This window comes from Lissotriton helveticus, chromosome 8 (genome assembly GCF_964261635.1).
Source record: "Lissotriton helveticus chromosome 8, aLisHel1.1, whole genome shotgun sequence".
Lineage (NCBI taxonomy): Eukaryota > Metazoa > Chordata > Amphibia > Caudata > Salamandridae > Lissotriton > Lissotriton helveticus.
The window spans coordinates 905,144,058-905,166,410 of NC_136069.1; the positions used below are offsets into that span (position 1 = coordinate 905,144,058).

Below are 22,353 nucleotides of genomic sequence, written 5' to 3' on the forward strand. Positions count from 1 at the left end.
AGAAAACTGCTCGTTTTTAGGCCTTAAGTTTTGGTTGGTGTTCATCCAAAAGGAACTTATGTTGATGTCATCAAGTAATATAATAATATGGTTTACGCGCACCACAAGGTTACAACACTTGTCTGAGCGACCGCAGTAAGGGCTGACAGACAATTACTAGTAAACATACTTGAATGTGCACAGAAACTCCGGGGGGTGGGGGGCACACCGCATGACGTGATGTCTAGGTGCAATCGTATTCGGTATTGTGTGGCATGCATTGGAGATGTCTTTTATCTTATTATTGTGCTTTGTTACTACTAGAAATTCAGTTGTTATTGCCAACAGCCATTATGGTATTTTTTTTGTTTGCCAAAAATCTTTTCTCATGGAATTGTTTTTGCTGACAGGCAGGGCGTGGGAAATCGTTGGCTTATCCCCCAAAACATGGTTCTCAAGAGCAGAGTACCACAGAATAAAACAAGCACTGTTAAAGCCAATAGGTCTAGCGTTGGAAACCAGCCTTTTGGCTTTTTCTTGTGGTTATTTTGTCTGTGAATGGTTTTCGAATGAAGACACGTAATTAACCCACTTACAGTGTGTCACGGGAAATGTTAATCCCTGACCTAAGTGAAACAACTACAGTCTCGAAGACAAAACATTTCTTGTTTTGAATGTAAAACCACACATTGCACTCAGAGGCCTTTTAAAAATATATATTTTCAGATCCCGCAGGACTCTCACAGGAGCCAGCACATCCCCAGAGCTTCCGTATTAAAAAAAATTAAATTCGGGCGGGAAAGGTGATCCCTCTGGGACCCCTCACAATGTCCAAGTGGTCAGGGTGCCCATATCTTGCCCCGTTATATCTTATTTTTATTAATTTCAGGAGGACCATAGGCAGGGGTAGTGGCAGCACAATAGACCACATAGCACACGTGTGAGGGCAGAGGCAGCACAAGGGTAGGAGGAAGAGGGAAGGAGCACACACACAGATAACAGACACTGGCGTAACGAAACTTGAGGAGGCCTCCCTGCAAGGCATGTGGAGGGGCCCCCTAGGGGCTAAATCAGGAACTCTGCAGCCAGAGTGCTGTGCTTAGAAGACCCCATGGAGCTTGGGAGCCCCCCGCACCGCGGGGTCCACGTGGGCCGGCGTTACACCCCTGATAACAGAGGGCAAGGGGAGGAGGCAGGGGCAGTAGGTTGTCCACGCAGGGAAGTCAGGAGGAGCAGTGGCAGCACACAAACAATGGAGGGCAGGAGGGAGGGAGCGATGCCTGCACATGGACATCGGGGATAGGGCAGGAGCAGCAAGCTGACTGTGCAAGGTAGGCAGAATGGGGATTTGGGGGGGGCAGCCGACCAACGGGAGGCTTGCCTCACCCGGGGAAGTTTGGGGCAGTAGGGGGGGGGGGATAGGAGCACTGTGGGCTACCGTAGTTGGGCTGCTTGGGCTGGTTAGGCGGTTTGGGCTCCTTTTGGGCGGTTTGGGATAAAACCGGACATTTTGTGCATTCCTCCACCATTTGTGGTTAGTGACACGGCTGCCGGGGTGCCAGAGTTAAAAATTTTGTCTTGCGGCCTGTGGCGTGCGTGGTGTGGGCGTGGACAGCGGTGGTCAGGCGGCGTGGTCGGCGTTTGTTACGGCGGTTTCCTTACGGTTTGGTGAGCGGTCGAGCGTGATGGCGGCTCCGCAGGATCCCCGGGTGGTCGAGGCATTGCAGCTCCTAGGTGAGGCGGGGCGATTGGACATGGTCCGGCCCGAAGCGCAGGTAAGGCTGCCGCGGCGCGCTGCCAACGGCACCGCGGCAGCTGTGTGGGCGTGTGAGCCGCCACGGTCGCGACCGCGGCCGGCTCAGAGAGGCGGGAGGGGGGGCGGGGGAGCGAGGGGCGGAGGGCACCACGTGGCGGCGGCGCCGCCGAAGACTGCGCGGAGAGGTGCGGCGAGGGCGGGCCGGCGGGGGAAAAAGACAGAGCTGGCTTTCATGGAGGGCAGGGAAGGAGGGGGTGCGGTGGCGGCGGGTGAAGCGCCGGTTCAGGACGAGGTGGTGGGGGGGCGGGGGGAGGGGGGGAGGCCACGGAGGTACGAGACTTGACGGTGGATGTGGAGGCAGGGAGGGGGGCAGGGGAGCCGGGGGCGGGGGATGCCACTGAGGTGCCGGGGGGGCGAGTCCCAGGGGGGGCGGCGGGGGCGTCGAGTGTAGACCTAGGGGGGCCCCGGACTGGGAGGAGTGAAGAAGAGGGGGGTGACCTCTCCTTTGTTGATTGAGGAGTCGGACATGGAAGAGCTGGTGGGGGGAGGGGGCGGACACGGATCTGGACTGGGGCTCCTCGGGGTCGGAGGAGGGGGGGGCATGGTGGGCCCGAGCAGGCCAGTTTCCCCGGGCCAGGGGTTGCAAGGGAGGGGGGGTGGGGGCTAGGCCGAGGGGGGGTGGTGCGGCAGGCGGGAGTGGGAGAGGAGAGGGGGGACGCGGAGGGGTGGGGGGGTCGGGTGGGCCGGGGTGGTGTGGGGGTGCCAGGGGGGAGTAGCGAGACAGGGGGAGGTGGCGCGGGGAGGGGGGTGGTGGTTTTGTGGTGGCGGGGGAAGGGGAGGCTCGGGGGGACGGTGGGGCCCAGCTGGGGGTCTGGAGGGTGGGGTGGCCTGGGGGGTTGGGAGGGGGAATGGGGGTGGGGGTTGGGGGGCAGGGGGGTCCCCTCGCGGCGCGGCGGCCACTCAGCAGGGTGGGGGCGGGCGGCATTGATGGGTTGGGGTAGTGGGGGGGTTGGGGGTGGGGGGGCGCGTGGGGGTTGGACGGCGGGTTTTTTCACCCCGGTATGCTGGACTCCACCTTTTTTCCCTGGCAGGAACTGTTTGCGAGGCGCTCGGGTGAGCAGCATGCGGCTCCACACCACCGAGAGGATGGGCCGGCTCTGTCTGGTACGGGCGGCCGTGCTCCAGCGAGGGACTTGGCTCCTGAGGGCGGTGACTGGAGGCGGGAGTCCTCTCAGCAGGCCCCTCCCCGAAGGGTTGTTACGGCCGCCGGGGGCGGGGGAATGAGGATGGATGCGCATGTTTCTGACTTTGATGCGTGTGTGGTGGACAGGCGTGGGAGTGTGGATTTGGGTGCCTTGATGCGGGTGTGTCGGGAGAGAGCAGGTTTGAGCCGGTTGGACCCCCCAGAGGGGGGCTGGGATTGTGTGGAGGCGGATGGGGAGTCCGCGGAGGAAGGGGAGATTCGGGAGGAAGGGGGGGCGAGTAATGTTGTTGGCAGTATCTTACAGGTCCCGGTGCGACGTGATGTGCCGAGAGTGACGGCCCCCTCAGCTCCTCTGGTTAGGTGGCGGGATCCAGCAAGGACGCCGACCTTGACGCCAGGTAAGACGGGAGACGGTGCGGGGAGTGGCAAGCGGCGCTGTGTGCAGGTCTCTGTAGGGACGGGGGCGAAGGTGAGGACGGCTGGCGGCTGGTGCGGGGTAGGTACGTGCAGGACGCGGGAGTGGGCGCGGACAGCGCGGCGGATGGCGAGACGGGTGCGCGGGGCGAGTCGGCGACGAGCGGCGGGAAAGACACGACCGGTGGGGGGAAGGAGAGTTGTGTGGTGCCGGTGCGTAAGTTGCCGTACATGGGGCTGGCGAAGCCGCTCGGTGCGCACTTGTCATTGGCAACGAAAGACAAGATTTGGAAGGGGGAGTACATTGACATATTGAAGCTTCTCCACAGGGAATTGACGTCTAAGGAAGGGTCGAAGGAAGAAGAGCAGGAATTAGCTAGGCGCCCGAAGGTGCCGCTGAGGCTGGACAATTGGTCGGCGGCTTTCCTCATATACGCGAGTGTGTATTGCGAGAAGTTTCCGGACCGGTCCGTGGCGCTTTTCAAATACATGGATGTGGTGCGGAGAGCGCAGGTGACATACGGCGGGTTTGCGTGGTCGCACTATGATGAGGAGTTCAGGACGCGCATGGCGGCTGACCCGGAGGCGCTTTGGGGGGAGCTGGATGCGGACTTGTACCATCAGACGATGGGCGGGGCCAAGTTTGGCCGCACCATTTACAAGGCCAGCGGTTTGCCGCTCGGGCCGCCCCCCTTTGCCGCTCGCCCCACCCGGGGGGGGGGCAGGGGGAGTCCTCCGGCCAGGCCACGATTGGGGCCTGTTGGGACTTCAATAGAGGAGCGTGCGGGCCGGCGGCATGCCGTTTTCGGCATGAGTGCTCAAAATGCGGACGCCGGCACCCGGCGATGCGTTGCTGGGGGCTCGGGGGCCCACCGGGACAGCAGCCAGCGCAAGGAGGCCCCCAAATCGGGGGTGGGCAGGGCGGTGGGAGGGGAGGGGGCAGAGGGGGGGAGCCGGAGCGTTGGGAAAAGGCTCGTACGCCGGTTAGGGTGGGCGGATGGAGCCTTGGTTGGCGGCATATCCGCGGGCGGAGGATGCTGAGGTGCTGCGTCGGGGTTTTCGGGAGGGGTTTCGGCTGGGCTATGAGGGCCCTCGGATTGCCCGCTGGGCGGACAACCTGAAGTCGATGAACACGCACAAGGGTATTGTGCGGGTGAAATTGTTCAAGGAGGTCACAGAAGGGAGGATGGCAGGTCACGGAGCCGCCGATGCCCGGCTTGATCATCTCCCCCATTGGGGTGGTGCCCAAGAAGGAGGAAGGGCCGTTCAGGCTCATACAACATCTGTCCTGGCCGGAGGGGGAGTCGGTTAATGCCTACATATCGGCGGAATTGGCGTCGGTGACCTACTCGTCGGTGGACGTGGCGCGGAGGCTCGTTACGGCGGCGGGGAGGGGCGCTCTGATGGCAAAATGCGATGTTAAGTCGGCGTTCCGGCTCCTTCCGGGCCACCCGGCGGATCACCAGTTGCTGGGGATTCAGTTTGAGGGACTCATATTCGTGGACAAGGCGCTGCCGATGGGGTGTTCCATTTCGTGCTCGCTATTTGATTTTTTCAGTTCCTTCCTGCAGTGGGTCTTTTCCAGGCGCACAGGCTCGGAGTCAGTGACGCACTACCTGGATGACTTTTTTCTGGTGGGGCGGCCCGGTGCGGCGGACTGCCAGCGGCAGCTGGACGGTTTGGCCGGGTTGCTGGGGGAATTTGGTGTTCCCCTGGCGCCAGAGAAGACGTACGGTCCCAGTTCAGTGGTGTCCTTTCTCGGTATTGAGCTCGACTCGGTTGCCATGGAAGCACGCCTACCGGAGGATAAGAAGTCGGCGATGTTGGTGTTGGTGGACGGAATGCTCGCAAAACGGAAGGTGACGGTGAGGGAGGTTCAGGTGCTGTTGGGGCACCTGAACTTTGCTTGTCGCGTGGTGCGGGCGGGGCGTACATTCTGCCGGCGTTTGGGGTTGGCGCTGTCCGGTTTGTCATTGCCTCATCACCATGTGTGCCTGTCGGTGGGGATGAATGAGGATCTGTGCATGTGGTGGGCTTTCGTGGAACGGTTCAACGGAGTGCCTATGGCGCCGGCGGAGGATTGGGAGTGGGACGTCACCATGTTCTCTGATGCGGCGGGCATTGACGGTTTCGGTCTGTATTGGGATGGAAAATGGTGCGCGGAGCAGTGGCCGGCGCAGTGGCAGGCAGGGGGGCGGAGCATTGCGTTTTTGGAATTGTTCCCGTTGGTGGTGGCGGTCACGGTTTGGGCCGGGGAGCTGGCACACAAGCGCGTGTTGTTTCGGGTGGACAACATGGCGGTCGTGCAGGTGGTGAATAGGCAATCGGCGAGGGACCCGCAGGTGCTGAAGTTGATGAGGGTTTTCGTGCTGTGCTGCTTAGACAATGACATACTGTTTCAGGCGCGCCACGTCCCAGGTGTGGACAATTACATTGCGGATGCTTTGTCTCGTTCACAGTGGGAGAGGTTCCATGGGCTAGTCACGGAGGCGGAGGAGGCCAGGATGCCGGTTCCGAGGGAGATGTGGTCGGTGGGCGAGCCCGGGTCCTTCAGCTGGTGAGGACGTCTGTCGCGGTGTCTACATGGAAGTCTTACGAGCAAGCCTGGGAGGAATTCCTGGGGTCTGGCGCGGTAAGGCACGGGGACCGGTGGCAGCGCGAGGAGCAGGTGGTCCGGTTCATGTTGGCACTCATGGATAAGGGGTTGTCGAGGGTGACGATTGTGGGCAAGCTGTTGGCAGTGGCGTTCATGGGGAAGCTGTGGTGGGGCTACTCCCCGTCGGCGGGGGAGCTTGGGGCCCGGCTGTTGGAAGGGTCGGCGAGGGAGAGGGGCGCAGAGGTGCGTTTGAGGCGGCCTATCTGGGGGGCATTGTTGGAAGGGATCATTGGTGCACTGCCGTCGGTGTGCAGGGACGGGGCGAGGCAGTGCGTTTCTCTACCCTGATGGCTTGGCTCTTTTTTGGAGCGTTTCGGGTGTCGGAGCTGGTGGGCACGAAGGGGGTGCCGGGGGTGGTGTGGCAGGATGTGGAGTTGCGAGCGCGGGAGGTGGCGGTGCGGCTGCGTCGCTCGAAAACGGACCAGAAAGGGGTGGGAACTTGGGTGGTTCTGGGGCCCAGCGAGCGGGAGGGTGTGTGTCCCGCGGCATGGGGGAATCGGTTGTTGGCGATCCGGCGAGAGACGGAGGGGGAGGTTTTTGGTCGAGGTGGGGGAGACAGAGTGACGGCGGCGCAGGCGTTGTGGGTTCTGCGGCGTTCCCTGCGGGAATTGGGTGAGTACCCCCGGGCGTTCGGGACACATTCCTTCCGGATCGGCGCAGCGACGGAGGCGGCGCGTAGAGGGTGGGGGAAGGAGGAGATATAGAAGCTGGGTAGGTGGAAGTCGGATTGTTACTGAACATACGTTAGACTGCGGGAGGTGGAGGGGGTGTAGATCTTTGAAGTCCGACTTTTAATATGTGTCTCTTTCCAGGTGCTGTGGCTGGGCCGGAGGTGGCGGTTTTGAATGTGTATATTGTGGGACACTCATTTGTCAAGAGGGCAGAACAGGCGGAGTGGGACCGTCATCGTGCACTCAATTTGGGCTTGGATTCAGGACTGTATCGTTGTCATTGGAGGGGCAAAGGGGGTAGGCGGTGGCATGAGTTGTTGCCTGTGCTGAATACGGTGGTGAAGGGAGGTGTGTGTCTGGATGTAGTGGTGATACATCTGGGTGAGAACGACTTGGTGCAGTGCAAGGGGCTGGCGTTGGTAAAACAAATGAAGAGGGATCGGAGGGAAATCAAACGGCAATGGGCGGGCTGTCATGTCATCTGGTCCAAGTTTATCCCCAGGCGGGTGTGGAGGGGAGCTGAGCGCCCAGGAGCTATAGACAGGGCCCGGAGGAAGATTAACCGGGAGATGAGGGATTTCTGTGCCAAAGAAGGGGTGGGGAGAATGGAGCATCCGGAGTTGTGCTATGGAGCGGTGTATTTTTTCAGGGACGATGGGGTACACCTTTCACGGTATGGAATGGAGCTGTACATCGTGCAGTTGAAGGAGGCGCTGGATCGGGCTTTAGGGGTGCTCAGATATCCCAAGAGGCAGGAGTCCTAGGGGGGGGTCGGAAGTCGTAAACGACTTCCGAGTGGCGTTTTCCTATGAAGAAAGGGGGATATTCGCAGGAGGCCTGGGGGTTGTATGGGCAATTGGGGGGCTGAGGTCAAGAAGGTCACTGAGGTCATTGCAGTCGGGGGTAGGGGGGTAGGTTGCTGAGCGGATGTGGATATGTTGTTGCAATGTTGGGGATACGTTTAGGGGTGGGGGGTCGTTGTCAGGCAGTTGCTATTTAGCGAGCATTAGTTTTGTTCGGCACAGGCCAGGTGGGATTTGTTTAGGTGCAACTGATTCCAATAAAGCGGCCTTTATCACACTAATTTGGTGTCTGTGTCAGTGCTTCCCCCCCCACCTACTGTTGTGCCCCAATGGGGATTTGAGGGGGGCAGCCGACCCACAGGAGGCTTGCCTCACCTGGGAAGTTTGGGGCAGTGGGGGGGGATAGGAGCACTGGTGGCTACCGTAGTTGGGCTGCTTGGGCTGGTAAGGCGGTTTGGGCTCCTTTTGGGCGGTTTGGGATAAAACCGGACATTTTGTGCATTCCTCCACCATTTGTGGTTAGTGACACGGCTGCCGGGGTGCCAGCGTTAAATTTTTGTCCCTCCCTCCCTCCCTGTTGCATGGTGGTCTGCGGGGGGGGGGGGGCTGTTTCCATTGTAGGGCCAACAGGGGTCTTGGGTTGGCGGAGGGGTTGTGTTGGTTGATGGTGCACCAGGAGGTTAGGGCATTAAGAGTTGTGTTGTCGCTGGAACAGGTGCTGCTATGGGTGGCGTTTTCCTATGAAGAAAGGGGGATATCCACAGGAGGCCTGGGGGTTGTATGGGCAACTGGGGGGCTGAGGTCAAGAAGGTCACTGAGGTCATTGCAGTCGGGGGGTAGGGGGGTAGGTTGCTGAGCGGATGTGGATATGTTGTTGCAATGTTGGGGATACGTTTAGGGGTAGGGGTGGGGGGGTTGTTTAGCGAGCATTAGTTTTGTTCGGCACAGGCCAGGTGGGTTTTGTTTAGGTGCACCTGATTCCAATAAAGCGGCCTTTATCACACTAATTTGGTGTCTGTGTCAGTGCTTCCCCCCCCCCCCCCACCTACTGGAGTGCCCCAAGCGGCAGTGAAAGCATAACGCAGTGAAGGGCAGCCGTGTGGGAATAAAGTCACAGAGAGAAAATGGATTGGAAGGTGGGAAGGGTTCAGGTGCTGGGGCAGCAAGCTTACAATCCAGGGCCGGTGAGAGGGGCAGTTGCAGCATAACTGACTGCACTACAGGCAGGAGTGTTAGTGGCAGCACAACAGACCAAGGAAGGGCAAGAGGGAGGTGACGGGCATGCATAAAGGACCATGGAGTGCATAACGGAGGGGTTAGTGTCTGGGCTCAGACAACAGAGGGCGAGCAGGAGGAGCAATGGCAGCGCAATGGACCATGGAGGGCAGGAGGGAGTGGATAAGGACATGAAATCAGACAATGGAAGGCAGGTTGGAGGGGGCATGGACAGTGGCAGCAAGCTGACCATACTGGGCGGATGTATGACGTTACAATGCATACATTTACATCGCGGTACATTACATAGTCGTTTTTACAACACAAGTCGTTACAACGACTTGCGTTGGAGGGGGCTGGACTTAGGAGTAGTATAATTTACGATTCGAACTCCAGTCTACGTACAGTAGGGAAGGTTTTGGATAGTAAATTATACTATTCCTTGTCCTAGAGCGCCATCCAGCGCAAGTCGTTGTAACGACTTGCGTTGTAAAAACCGCAATATAATGGCATCGCGATGTAATCCCCGCGTTGTAAACGATGTTTCCCTACTGGGCAGGCAGGAGGAACAGTGCAATGGACCAAACAGGACAGGCAGACAGGACAGGCAGGATGGACAGTAGCATCGCAATGGAACTTGGAAAGCAAGAGAGAGGGGCTGGGGCAGACACACGGTCATAGGCGGGCAAAGGGGATCAGGGTGGGGGCAGCAAGCTAAGCACGTAACCAAGCGGAAGGGCAGTGGCAGGGTCATAGACTCGTACAACAGTGGAGAGGGAAGAAACAGGAACAGCAACCAATCTTGGAGGGTAAGCGGGAATGTATTAGTAGCACATCGGAGCATGCATGACCGAAGGGAGGGGGTTGGGGCACTGACTCAGACAGCAGAGTTTAGGTAGAGAGGGCTGGGATGGCAGCCACAAGCTAACCATGCAGGGCAAGCGTGAGTGGCCGTTGCAGCACAAAAGACCACACTGTAGGGAGGGTTGCAGGGGCAGCAGACTGACCATAGAGGGTAACCGAAAGGGGCCCGGGGCACGCAGACAGAGAATAGAGGGCAGGCAGGCTGAGTGTAGAGGCAGCAAGCTGACAATGGAGGGCAGGAGGTGGGGGAAGAGCAAGCAGATAGAGAAAGGAGGGCAAATAGGAGGAACGCATGAGAGGGGGCAGCAAGCTGACCACAGAAGCCAGACCGCCTGTGCCAACCCACTGCTTCAAATGGCTGAAATCTCTGTGTAGTGGAGTTCTTGGCTGAATATTTTTTTTAAACTCCACAACTTCACTGAAAAAAACTAAGGTTAAATAGACGTTATGATCTTCCCTGACATTGAAAAAAAACTGATATTTACTGAAGAAAACCTAAGGTAAAAGTGATAGTATAATTAGATATGCTAATAAGATATTAGATTATGTTACAAAAAAAGAATTCATTGAATAAACCAAATTTTAAAAGAAACATTATAGTTAGGTGTTGAAATGAGTAAACAAACTAACGCTCAAAAATAAAAAAAAACAATAATTTGACAGCTAAAGTTCAGTGAGCTAATTCTAACTTGCAAACCTGCTATGCACTGCTTGTGACCTCACACATTACATTACTCATGACATGTTAAAGGATATCATTGATGGCATCTCTGATGACATTTCAAATGACATTATTGATGCCATCACTGATCATATCATCCAAACTACTGCTCCTCAAATTACTCTATAAATCACTAAATCATTTCTGAAAATAAATTAAGTAGTAAAGGGCCTACAAAAATATACATTGACTGTATGTACATGTGTGGATCTATGAAATACAAATAATGTAGTCCTGGAGACAGCTCTGATTCAGCATAGTAACATTTATATGGTGCACAGTTTAACTTCAAACTAAATTTTAAGTGCAAACAGTACTTCATTTAAACAAACACATCTAGTGTGAATTGCAAACGTTTATTAAAGCAGGTTGTGGCTTAAATGAAAGCCCTCTTGCCAAAATATGTGAGAAAAACAAAAACTTGTGTTTACAATACATTATTCAGCTGTGGATTTCTGTGCACATCTTGAGAACAAAAGTTCAATTAAAATTATGAGACATTCTACATGGTTGAAGAATGCATAATCTATGAGCGACTCACAACTGTTCAAGTGGCTGAAAGATTGTAAGCATTGTTGTAATGATGTTTACCATTCTGCTCCTTTCAAGAATATGTGTAGGGTATATTTATAAATATATTTTACCAGTGGCTAAATCACAGATGTAAAGCCGCTGACTTAATTCCATGTCATATTAGGGTTTTATTATGTGCATCTCATTAAGGTAAATAATGACCAAACACACTTTTGAATGTTATTAAAAGTTTTATACATTGATGATTGCCTTAATGTCTACAAGACATTACTTTTCATATGCACCTGAAAACCAATAAAAAACTAGCATAATCTCTACTAAATGTGGGTGATTCAACAGATAGGCTTTATATCCTGCATGTTGCAAGAGTTTATGCCCTTCAGCAGTACATACGTGATAGAAGTCTGGGTGTAGCTCCTTAATGTCTTCCAGTATAAAAAGCAAATAGTACACTGCTGCATTCATTGGATGATGTCATAAATGATGTCATTTGAGATGTCATCAGTGATGTCATTATGTGATTTGATATGTCATGACTGAACTAATATTTGGGTCATAAGCAGTGCTTGGAGGGGGTTACAATTAGCTCACGAGTTATATCTGGCAAATTTCTGTGATTTTTGGTTGTTAAGTATTCGTTTTTTACTCATTTCAACACCTAACTATAACGATACTTTAACCTTTGTTTTTTTCAGTGAATACACATATACAATGGATAAGAAGAAAAGGTTTCCCTGTCCAATCAAATTTAGTTTTTAAATTTGGGTCTGTCAACTGTCTTCAAACCAAGATTTGAGAACTTTTTGCAAACTAACGATCCAGATATCAAATTTCAGGATGTGGGAACCGTTTTCTGCATCCTGTAATGGGGATGTAAGAGAAAATGATCTATTGCAGCCATCCAATCAGAGCCTTCTGGGTCATGAACCTGGCTCAGAGTTTGTGAGGCTGAAATGAATAACAGGAAAAAAGTTCCCTAGAATGTAATTATTTTTTTAATTTGGGTCCACAAACTGCCTTCAACCCAGGTTCAAGGGCAGTTCACGGACTAACTGTGCAGATATGCATAACTTTTTAATCCTTTCGATCCCACCCAATACTTTTTAGCAATAACATTTTCTTTAAAAGTAGTGAACAGATGTACACCAAACCAATCAAAAGCACATTCTTCCGTAAAGTTCTAGGTTCATGCCAAGTTTGGTCCAGCTGTCTTTTCTGCATCATTGAGCAAAGATTCCGGAGTTAAAATGAGAAAAGTAATTTATTTGCCCTCCCCACTTGCCACTTAACCAATCTGCAAGAAACTTGCCATATTGAACACAACTCAGATTAACTTTTTTTTGGTTAAAATGTATCATAGATTCCTTGAACCGTGCCAGCATTTGTAAGATAACAAAAAATGGCTTTTGAAGCTCAGGTCTGCCATGACAATTTATGTTCAGTTCTGTGAGGGAAAAAAACAATTAGAAGCGGTGGTTAAAAATAGTGTGCTTTTCCATTTTAGCAGCGATAGGAAATTTTCATCACACATACAACTTCTGAACAGATTTGCATCAAATATGGAAGTAAAACTTTGCTCCTAAAGCGTGCTTCCCTGATTTGGTGCAAATCCATTCAGTAGTTTCTGAAATGTTTAAGCTTAAAATAGGTGCTATGTGGGCTTAAAAGGCCCACATCAATATATTGCTGTTTTTGAAGAATATGAACTTAAAATTCGTGATCTTGGTCGAAATCAGGAATTTGGTGCATTGGGAAAAAATCCACAATAAAGGGGAGGCAATTAGGAGGCACTATGAGGCATCGAAAATGAGGGTAAACAACAAAAAAGAACTAATTTGACACAGTAGAATCTCGATTATGCTCACTACTTAAATTAATAAAACTAATTTTGTTCCGTGCCCTGCAAAATGCGATGCAGGGCGTGCTACGAAACTCGTTTTATTAATTTAATTGTTTACTTACCTGCAATCATCCAGATTCCGTTGTTTATCACCCCCCACCCTGCCCCTCCCCCGCCCCACCTGCCTGCCCCACCGCAACTCCCTCCATGGGCCACGGCTGGCGAACACAAATCCTAAAACGCCCAGAAATACACCAGTGAAGGTGTTCAGTGCTTAACACACCATTACTAATGCCACCTGCCATACTCAAGTCACCACTTTGCAATCACACAGGGAAAAAAGGCTCTCCTACGAGCAAATATGGTGGTCCTATCATGCCATCTCATGGTTTTAGTGACATTTACAGATCACTTGGCCTTCAGCCTTCATACTCTTAGTTTATGATGTCACCAAAACCCACTTCATGAAAGCTAAGCACATTATGAACATTCTAATTGCAGTAAAGGCCCAACGGCAAGTCTACATTGATTGCAGCAGCTTAAAGAATATCTGATTTCTGGAGACGTTTCTGCTTTTTTATATTATGTTGTTTAAAAAAAAGAAAAACCTACCTGAGTGCTTTATAAAGAACAAAAAATAGGCTTCTGGTTTGGTTTACAAAATACTCAGCTTTTTTCCTTCGGCTTTACGTTGTCGCCAGAATCCTTCGATGGCTGTATAGAACCATATCTCACAGAAGTGTATTTAAATATGGCAGTAGGAGACAGTCTTAATAGTTTGCTGACAGTGATTCACACATATATGTAGAATAATGGCAGAAGCAGACACATTCAAAAGAACTGGGAATTAATCAGAAAGAGCAGTTCACCTGCAGTCACTGATCAACAAAGGCATTGTTTGGAGAATGTATTCCCTAAAACTTTGAAGGAGTTGAGGAGGTGGATGATAGACATCCCCATGGATTAAGAAACACTGAGGTTGAAGATGCCCTAATGACTCAGACAATGAAAACATAAGCATTACTTTATTGGGACGACATAAGTCTCATTTTGGTGATCAGGTACAGCATTGACTGCATTGCTCGTTATGCTTCACTGAAATCAAATACACTAACCCAGCCAACACCAATCCTTCCTCTTGGTTCAACACTCAGTGCGAAGAAGCAAAATTTGCTCTACTAGCAGCATTGAAACAAGGTGATGTAGCTTTGATAGAATAAGACGAGTCAGGTTGGAAGACATTATTGCCAAGTTCACACAAGAGTGGATAGACAACACCTGGGAGGATTTGCTTAAAGCATCTAGATCTGGGGACTTTAGATTCTTTTAGTACATAATGGCTAATGGCAGCTTATGAAATACCAACCAATTGGAACATCATATCCCAGCCCACATCTGGGAACAACATTTTAGCACCTTGTACAATAACACCCCTATTTTACAGAAAACTGAGAGCTTAGGGGCAGCAGGCACCAAGGTGTATAGCAATGATCTGACTATGAGCTTTACCTTAGAAGAGACTAGAAGAGCTGTCAATCAACTCAAGCCAGGGAAGGCACCAGGGCCTGACAAAATCCCAGGCGATATTTACAGCTCAGAACAGAAAGTATGGGTCCCTTATATTAATAAGCTCTCTAATCTTATTCTGTAAAATGCAAGCATCCTTGAAGCATGGAGAGGTGCAGAAGTTCTCCCAATATATAAGAAAGGTGACAGGAATAATTACCATGGGAACTATCTTCCCATAAGTCTTATTGACAATTTACAAAAGATATTTTGTGATCAGGTTTTGGAAAAGGTCAAGGATTGGATAAGTGATGCGAGTATCCTGTTCGCCCCTGCAAGCTGGTTTCAGACACAAGACTAAAACCAGAGACCAAATCTTCTGGTTCACTTTAATGCAATGGAAATATCTCCATCTGTCTACGGATCATCTTTATGTGGAATTCATGGATCTCAAAACAGCTGTTGATGGGGACTAAGTTATGGCAAATGGTGGAGCAGATGGGGTTGGACCCGTCTTTCTTATACATAATAACTAGAATGCATGACTCAAACTATCCACCGGTGAGATTGGGCCCCAAAGGGGAATTAACCAAGAGTAGAGTCCGCCAGTGCTGCTTATTAGCCACATATTAACGGTGTACTCAAGTACTTACTTGATTGCATTTGTGACTCCCCTAGCTTATGTGGCCAGCGCTTTTATTAGTTGATGATACTTTATTGATTTCTCACACCCCTATGGGTATACAAAATTGTTTGAATCAATTTACACTCTTTTGTAATAAAAGGGGTCTTGAAGTTGATATCTCTAACAAGCATTTGCAATGCAATAGGTCTCGTATTTGCGAGATTTTGAGAGCTACTGGCATTCTAAATGACAATGCCTTCAATTTATGTGTTTTGACAACTTGCAAGCGGTGCATAAAACACGCCCTTTCTACCTGTAGTCCTTGTTGACTTAACCCCTTCCCCTTCTTTCTGTGCTGTACCTGCTCTGTGTGTGACGGAAGCTTGCACTGCTGCTGCCTGTGCTGTACCTGCTCTGTGTGTGAGGGAAGCTTGCACTGCTGCCGCCTGTGCTGTACCTGTTCTGTGTGTGAGGGAAGCTTGCACTGCTGCCGCCTGTGCTGTACCTGCTCTGTGTGTGAGGGAAGCTTGCACTGCTGCCGCCTGTGCTGTACCTGCTCTGTGTGTGAGGGAAGCTTGCACTGCTGCTGCCTGTGCTGTCCCTGCTCTGTGTGTGAGGAAGCTTGCACTGCTGCCGCCTGTGCTGTACATGTTCCGTGTGTGAGGGAAGCTTGCACTGCTGCCGCCTGTGCTGTACTTGCTCTGAGTGTGAGGGAAGCTTGCACTGCTGCCGCCTGTGCTCTACCTGCTCTGTGTGTGTGGGAAGCTTGCACTGCTGCCGCCTGTGCTCTACCTGTTCCGTGTGTGAGGGAAGCTTGCACTGCTGCCGCCTGTGCTGTACCTGTTCCGTGTGTGAGGGAAGCTTGCACTGCTGCCGCCTGTGCTCTACCAGTTCTGTGTGTGAGGGAAGCTTGCACTGCTGCTGCCTGTGCTTTACCTGTTCTATGTGTGAGGGAAGTTTGCACTGTTGCTGTCTGTGCTGTACCTGCTCTGTGTGTGAGGGAAGCTTGCACTGCTGCTGCCTGTGCTGTCCCTGCTCTGTGTGTGAGGAAGCTTGCACTGCTGCCGCCTGTGCTGTACCTGTTCCGTGTGTGAGGGAAGCTTGCACTGCTGCCGCCTGTGCTGTACTTGCTCTGAGTGTGAGGGAAGCTTGCACTGCTGCCGCCTGTGCTCTACCTGCTCTGTGTGTGTGGGAAGCTTGCACTGCTGCCGCCTGTGCTCTACCTGTTCCGTGTGTGAGGGAAGCTTGCACTGCTGCCGCCTGTGCTGTACCTGTTCCGTGTGTGAGGGAAGCTTGCACTGCTGCCGCCTGTGCTCTACCAGTTCTGTGTGTGAGGGAAGCTTGCACTGCTGCTGCCTGTGCTTTACCTGTTCTATGTGTGAGGGAAGTTTGCACTGTTGCTGTCTGTGCTGTACCTGCTCTGTGTGCAAGGGAAGCTTGCACTGCTGCTGCCGGTGCTGTACCTGTTCTGTGTGTGAGGGAAGTTTGCACTGCTACTGCCTGTGCTGTACCTTTTCTGTGTGTGAGGGAAGCTTGCAATGCTGCTGCCTGTGCTGCACTGCTGCCGCCTGTGCTGTACCTGCTCTGTGTGTGAGGGAAGCTTGCACTGCTGCCGCCTGTGCTGTACCTGTTCTGTGTGTGAGGGAAGCTTGCACTGCTGCCGCCTGTGCTGTACCTGCTCTGTGTGTGAGGGAAGCTTGCACTGCTGCCGCCTGTGCTGTACCTACTCTGTGTGTGAGGGAAGCTTGCACTGCTGCTGTCCCTGCTCTGTGTGTGAGGAAGCTTGCACTGCTGCCGCCTGTTCTGTACCTGCTCCGTGTGTGAGGGAAGCTTGCACTGTAGCTGCCTGTGCTGTACCTGCTCTGTGTGTGAGGGAAGCTTGCACTGCTCCTCCCTGTGGGGACACAAGAGGTGCGGGGAGGGAGTGCTTGTGGGGGGGGGGTCCGGTGAGTTGATTGAAGGAATGATGAATTTGCGACACCATGCAAATGACGTTAGCTATTGCAGCTCCTCTGACTGTCATTGTGTGTCCTGCTGATGTAGTGATTGTGCTGACGGCAGAATGTTTGCGTTGGTTAAGGCTGGGTATAGCTGAACGCTATGTTCTGGGTCAGTTTTGAATGAATTTATCGATCTTCCTTCTTTTATGAATTACGTGGTAGCACGAGCTGTTTAAAAATTCGAGGGTGACAGTGACTGCTTAGGAACGTGCATATCAACAGATTAATAACGTTTATTTAAATAAAGAAGCACATTGAACATTTTAAGACGAATGCAAACGTCTGGGATGCAGTCTCACAGTCAGAGGCGAAGGTAGGAGGCAGCGGGAAAAAGAAGTCCAGGTCTGTCTGAGAACAGGATATATCACACGGGCCTGACCACGGGCAATGAATTAGAACAAAAGTCAGTTTTCTACCAGGGGTGCCCAGGAAGAGAGGGATAGAAAAGGAGATGGGGGAAAAGCGAACGAGGAAGTAAAATGGAGCAAGGAAGAGGAGAGCAAAAAAAGAGAAGAGAGATCAAGGGACGCATAATGTTGACTAACAGAGCGACAGCGAAAATGAGAATCATAAAGGGGGCGTCAATTTAAAGCAATTAAGCCAAGAAGACTAACTTTGAGCAAGAAAGACGAACAGAAAAAGGCGCGAGAGACAGAAAGGTAACTGTTTAGTGAGAAAAGCATTAAAAGAGAACTCCTGTGGCCACGTTTGATTAGAGGATAACTCGTAATTTAATTAAAAGTGCCGTGCAATTAATAAATAGGGTATGTTCTCGGCCCTAATGTCCAATCATAGTATTCTGTAAATCTTTACAGGTTTTACATGTTGCTACCGATTGCCAATTAAAGATCAGAGTGCTCTGGGGATGGATGAAAGCATGTGTGATTCACTGTGCTTCCGTTGTATCGCAGCTGGTAGCCCATGTAGGCAAATCATTTAGCTGCATTCACAAATGCTTTTATGCTGGACCTGTTGGCTTTACCAAGACTGGTAAAAAGTAGCAAATACGTTTGTTTTATGTATAGACAGCATAAAGGAGGTAACGAACTGAATGAAACAAACAGTGTGATGACAATGTACTTTTCTGGCCTGGGGGAAGCTGGCTGGGGAGGGGGAGGAGAAATGCAAGGAAGTTAGGGGAGGAGAAGCCGAGAAGCCGCAGAGCACACGCTGGGCGAAGCCCTTTGATGTGCTGTGCGGCCGCGATGCGCGCTCTGTGCTGGGGGAGGGCCATTAGGAACAGGAACAGATGGCCATGAAAGTGTATGGGCCAAATGTGCGTGCCTGTAGTGCACTCGAAGAAAACGCCACGGAAAAAAGTGGTGGTTTGACTATCCGATGGAGCACATGAATTCTCCCCCATTTCCCATTGCTTCGCAATGGAAAAGGACGAGACCTAAAAAAGTATATGTGCTTCAACCCCCACAGATCCCATTGAGGTGGTTTCAGCATAGAAGGGATCCCCCTACAGAGCGAGGATAAATGTAACTATTTTGGTATTTCAGTAGGCAAATCCAGTACCTGGGCATCACATATGGGCAAAGCAAGTGCTTCTCTTTTGCACGGAGCACATGCTGTGCTTAAAAGATATAAGAGCACGACACCAGGATATGGTTCACCAGTCATTGAAATATATTGTGCAAAGATCCAGAGTGCGGCTCTGTATGGGGCAGAAATCTGGGAATTTGAGGGGAAAAATAGGTGACCACCAAAGAAAACCTGTTCCTCAGATCTCTGTTCAACTTACAGCAGAGTACCCCTATTATTCCTCTAGTTCTTGAAACTGGTCTCAAGTGGATAAGTCAAATGGCAGACCTACAACCTTTGCTTTTTTGGATGCGCCTGTGGCGTACTCCAGAGTTGTAACCATATCGTAATTAATTACCTGAGGTCATGAACATTTCTAATTCCCAATCTATCAAACGGCTATCTCATTTAAAGAAGACCTTTCTAGTGCTAGGCATGAGCCTACTTTGGACTGCTCCGTCTGTCAGTACCACCAATGCAAAATCAACTGTAAAAGCAGCATATTGGTCATATGTAATGGAACAGTACCATTGTGATGGCAGATTGGGATCGCTGATGCCAGCTTTTCTCCAGCTGAAACCTAACCCAGCATTTGAGCCTTACCTTGAAGACGTAAGACCAGGTCTTGCTATGACCGTATTCATTAAATTTAAGTTGGGTATCCTCCAGATTGGGCGTTATACCAAAAGCTGGAACAACCATCTGGCAGATCTTTCCTCTTGCGGCAGGTGCGGAGCACCTCACGAAGATGTTGAAGATCTATTGTTTGTCTGCCCCCAGTACAAACACCCTCCTAGGAAATGACTTTGGCCCTTTTGTAACAACAACCTAGGGCTCACAAGCTATCTAACAGCCTCGAGGATATTAAGAACAAATATAGATGGGCGTATTGTATTTGCCGTGAGTAGGTATCTCTATGCAGTCTGGCTAATAAGAAGACGACCGTCAGGCCATTGCAACCACTTACTACCATGTAATGTCTTATACGATTTTAGCAGCTATCTCATCCTAGCCATTGATCTTCTCTGTTTTATACATTTGGATTTTTAGAAAATCGCGAGTGCTCTGAACAGATCAATGCGTTGATGATACTGCCTTTGCACTTGCACTTTATGTAATTAGATCAATATACTATGGCAGCTTTGTTTTCTATAATCGTACTTTTTTTAATGTTATAACTTGTATGCTCATAATGTGTTATGTATGTTGTTGTTTATGGCTATGCATGTTTTATGGGTTCATTGAAACCTGAAATACGCTAATTGAATTGAATTGACTGCATTGTGTAAATACAAGGTCAGTATGATATTCAAAGGACACACAGGAAAACAGTCACATAGGTCATGAGACTATGCACTGACGACCCATTGGCCAGCAGTGTTAGAGCAGTCCAGGAAATAAAAAGATTCAACATGAGGGAGTTGTATTAAAAAAAGGTTTTTTATCTCTCGTTAAAAACTATGAAAAAAAGAGTAGCCTGATTATAAGTTTGGACAGCAGATTTTCCATTTACCACGTTGGCGAATTTAAAAACGCCTCCTGGAAGGCAGTTGAAAATCCTCCATGTATAGGGTTATCTGTCAGCACACTAGATGTTATCTACCAAAAGTGTTCTGCTCCATGTGATAGAGTATTGTTTGACAAAAAATTCACCATTGTCTGTTATTCCCCAGTGTCGGGTATTCATCAATGTCGGTTATTCACCAATGTCGGTTGATGATTGCTTAAATTCCACCACGAATTGTGGCCATTGCCAGTGTCCCCCAAAGCTTTGGAGACTAAGTACAGGGCTCATCCACATTTTTTTATCCATAACTTGCATGGGGATACATTGCAGCATGCTACACGCAGTATGTGTACTTTTCCTGGAGGCCTTTCATGGAATTAACGCCGCCAGTCCAGCCACTCTAGACTGGGCGCTTGTTACATCACTGTGACAATAAATATATGTTTTATTGAGCCAGACAATATTTTATACAATCGGGGTTAGGAGCTCTATTCACAACAGTTCACGATTTGAAAACATTTGCTTTACCATGAAATCTTTGAACTTGAAGGGATCAAACTTTCTTTATAAGACCGACGACAGAAAAGAAAGAGGTCACAAGTGATGCAACGAAGCATGTGTGTATCAACAAAATTAACTGACATCCCTATCCATTGTAATTCTGAGTTCAGCCTTTCCTTGCTATACAAGGATCCGTCTGCATTAGGTGTACAGTCCTGTAAATCAGGCCATGCCTTAGTCTTTCTGAATTTTAGGGAGGCCAGCACCGTGATGATGTTAGTTTATTACTCTGAAATGCGTAAATGTGTTGCCTAATTCTGTCTAAAATCATAAACCTTCCCTAAATCGGTATAATGTTATCGCCGATATATATACGCTGTCCCGAAAGGGATGCCACACCACCCTGAAATCCATGAAATTACACAAGTTGTCTTTGAAATTGAAAACAGCTGTCATCACAATTGTTATTGAAGCAAAGGCAGAAAATACACCGTAAGTGCTCACGCATGTGTTTTCCTTCCCTGACACATTCTGGGACGTTATCCCAGACCCAGTTTCCTAAACATAGACCCCAAAGAACAACAAAGCTGGAGTTCAGTTTCTGCTCTACTTTTAAATGTTGCTTTTAAAATAGTGTGCCTTTGTGCGTACATCCGGAGAGGCGGTACCATCATGACAGATTCTATTTTAAGTGTAGATAAGGTCTATTTAATGAGACAGATCTGTGCTAAGAGTAATTATGCACAAAGCATTACTGACTTAATTCGAAAGTCTCACTAACAAAACTGAACCCCCTGACTCGTCCTCCTTTCAAAAGTCAGCAGCACAGAATCTATCCATTAAGCTCAGTATTCCTTTAAATTGCTACCAGTCCCCTCTCAAACTGCTCTCCGGCGTATTGTCCTAATATATTTTTCCTTAGTAGGTTACTTCTTTCTCTTCTTAACCGTCCCATTTTGCCAAGTTACTTCACAAGGGATGTATGTCGTTACAACGCATGCTTTTTCCACGCATGCCTTTACAACGCAGGTTTTACAACGCAAGTCGTTACAACGACTTGCGTTGGGGGGCGCTGGATAGTGAATAGTTTAATTTACTATTCCAACTCCAGTCCCCGTGGATAGTAGGGAAGGTTTTGGATAGTAAATTAAACTATTCCCTTTCCTAAAGCGTCCTCCAGCACAAGTCGTTGTAACGACTTGTGTTGTAATTCCTGCATTGTAAAGGTACTGCGTGGAAAAAGTTTTGTTGTAAAGGATGTTTCCCCTTCACAAGAGACCTTCACATCCCAATGCTATGAACTAAACTTTCCCCCACCTGTGCTGGCTCCACCATTCAGGGTCAAAGCCACCCTTCCGGGAACACATCAAAGTTTTAAACAATTCATCATTGACAAATTCCTCTCCATCAGAGACGTCAGTTGCCCACTTTTTTCTGCTCTCCTTTGGCCCACTACTCCTGCCTCTGCCCTGATCTCTTCCCTTCATATTGTTCTCTTCTACTCTTTCTTCCTCTCTTTTCCAGTTTAAAAAAAAAATCCCGATTTTCCCAGCATATGTTGCCTTCGTGTCTATTGCTACTGCTTCACTCATACACTGCATTGCTTCTGTCACCAGCATCCTTGTAAAACAAGCCAGCTTAGCTTCATTGCCATTGTTAGAAATAACACATTGTATCAATCTTCTTTTATTTTGGTACCCCTGAACCTTTTCGCCTCTTCCGGCATCCACATCGCTGTAATAACCTCCTTTGCCTATGTGCATCACTTTGCCCCTGCTAGGCCAATCAAACTAAAGAGGCTCTTGGGGTCCCAAAGGACTGTCTCAAATCCTATGATTCCATCTTCCTTCCTTTCCCTCTCCCTTATCCCCTTTGTCTCCCTTATTCTGCCCTCTTCTGTCTCTGCTTCCCTCCTAACCCTTCTTCCTCTCTGCCCTTGAACACCATCACATCCCCATTGTGTTGCCAATCTTGCAACCCAGATTTACCACCTGAACCCCTTCTACATGCCCTGTCCTACTTGGCTGACT

General features: G+C 50.1%; 1 protein-coding gene across 1 annotated transcript in view; it reads left to right on the plus strand.

Moving 5' to 3' along the window:
* PHLDB2 (pleckstrin homology like domain family B member 2) overlaps positions 1 to 22,353 on the plus strand; it is a 453,671-nt gene that overhangs the window by 122,579 nt on the left and 308,739 nt on the right. The gene's annotated exons all lie outside the window — the stretch shown is intronic.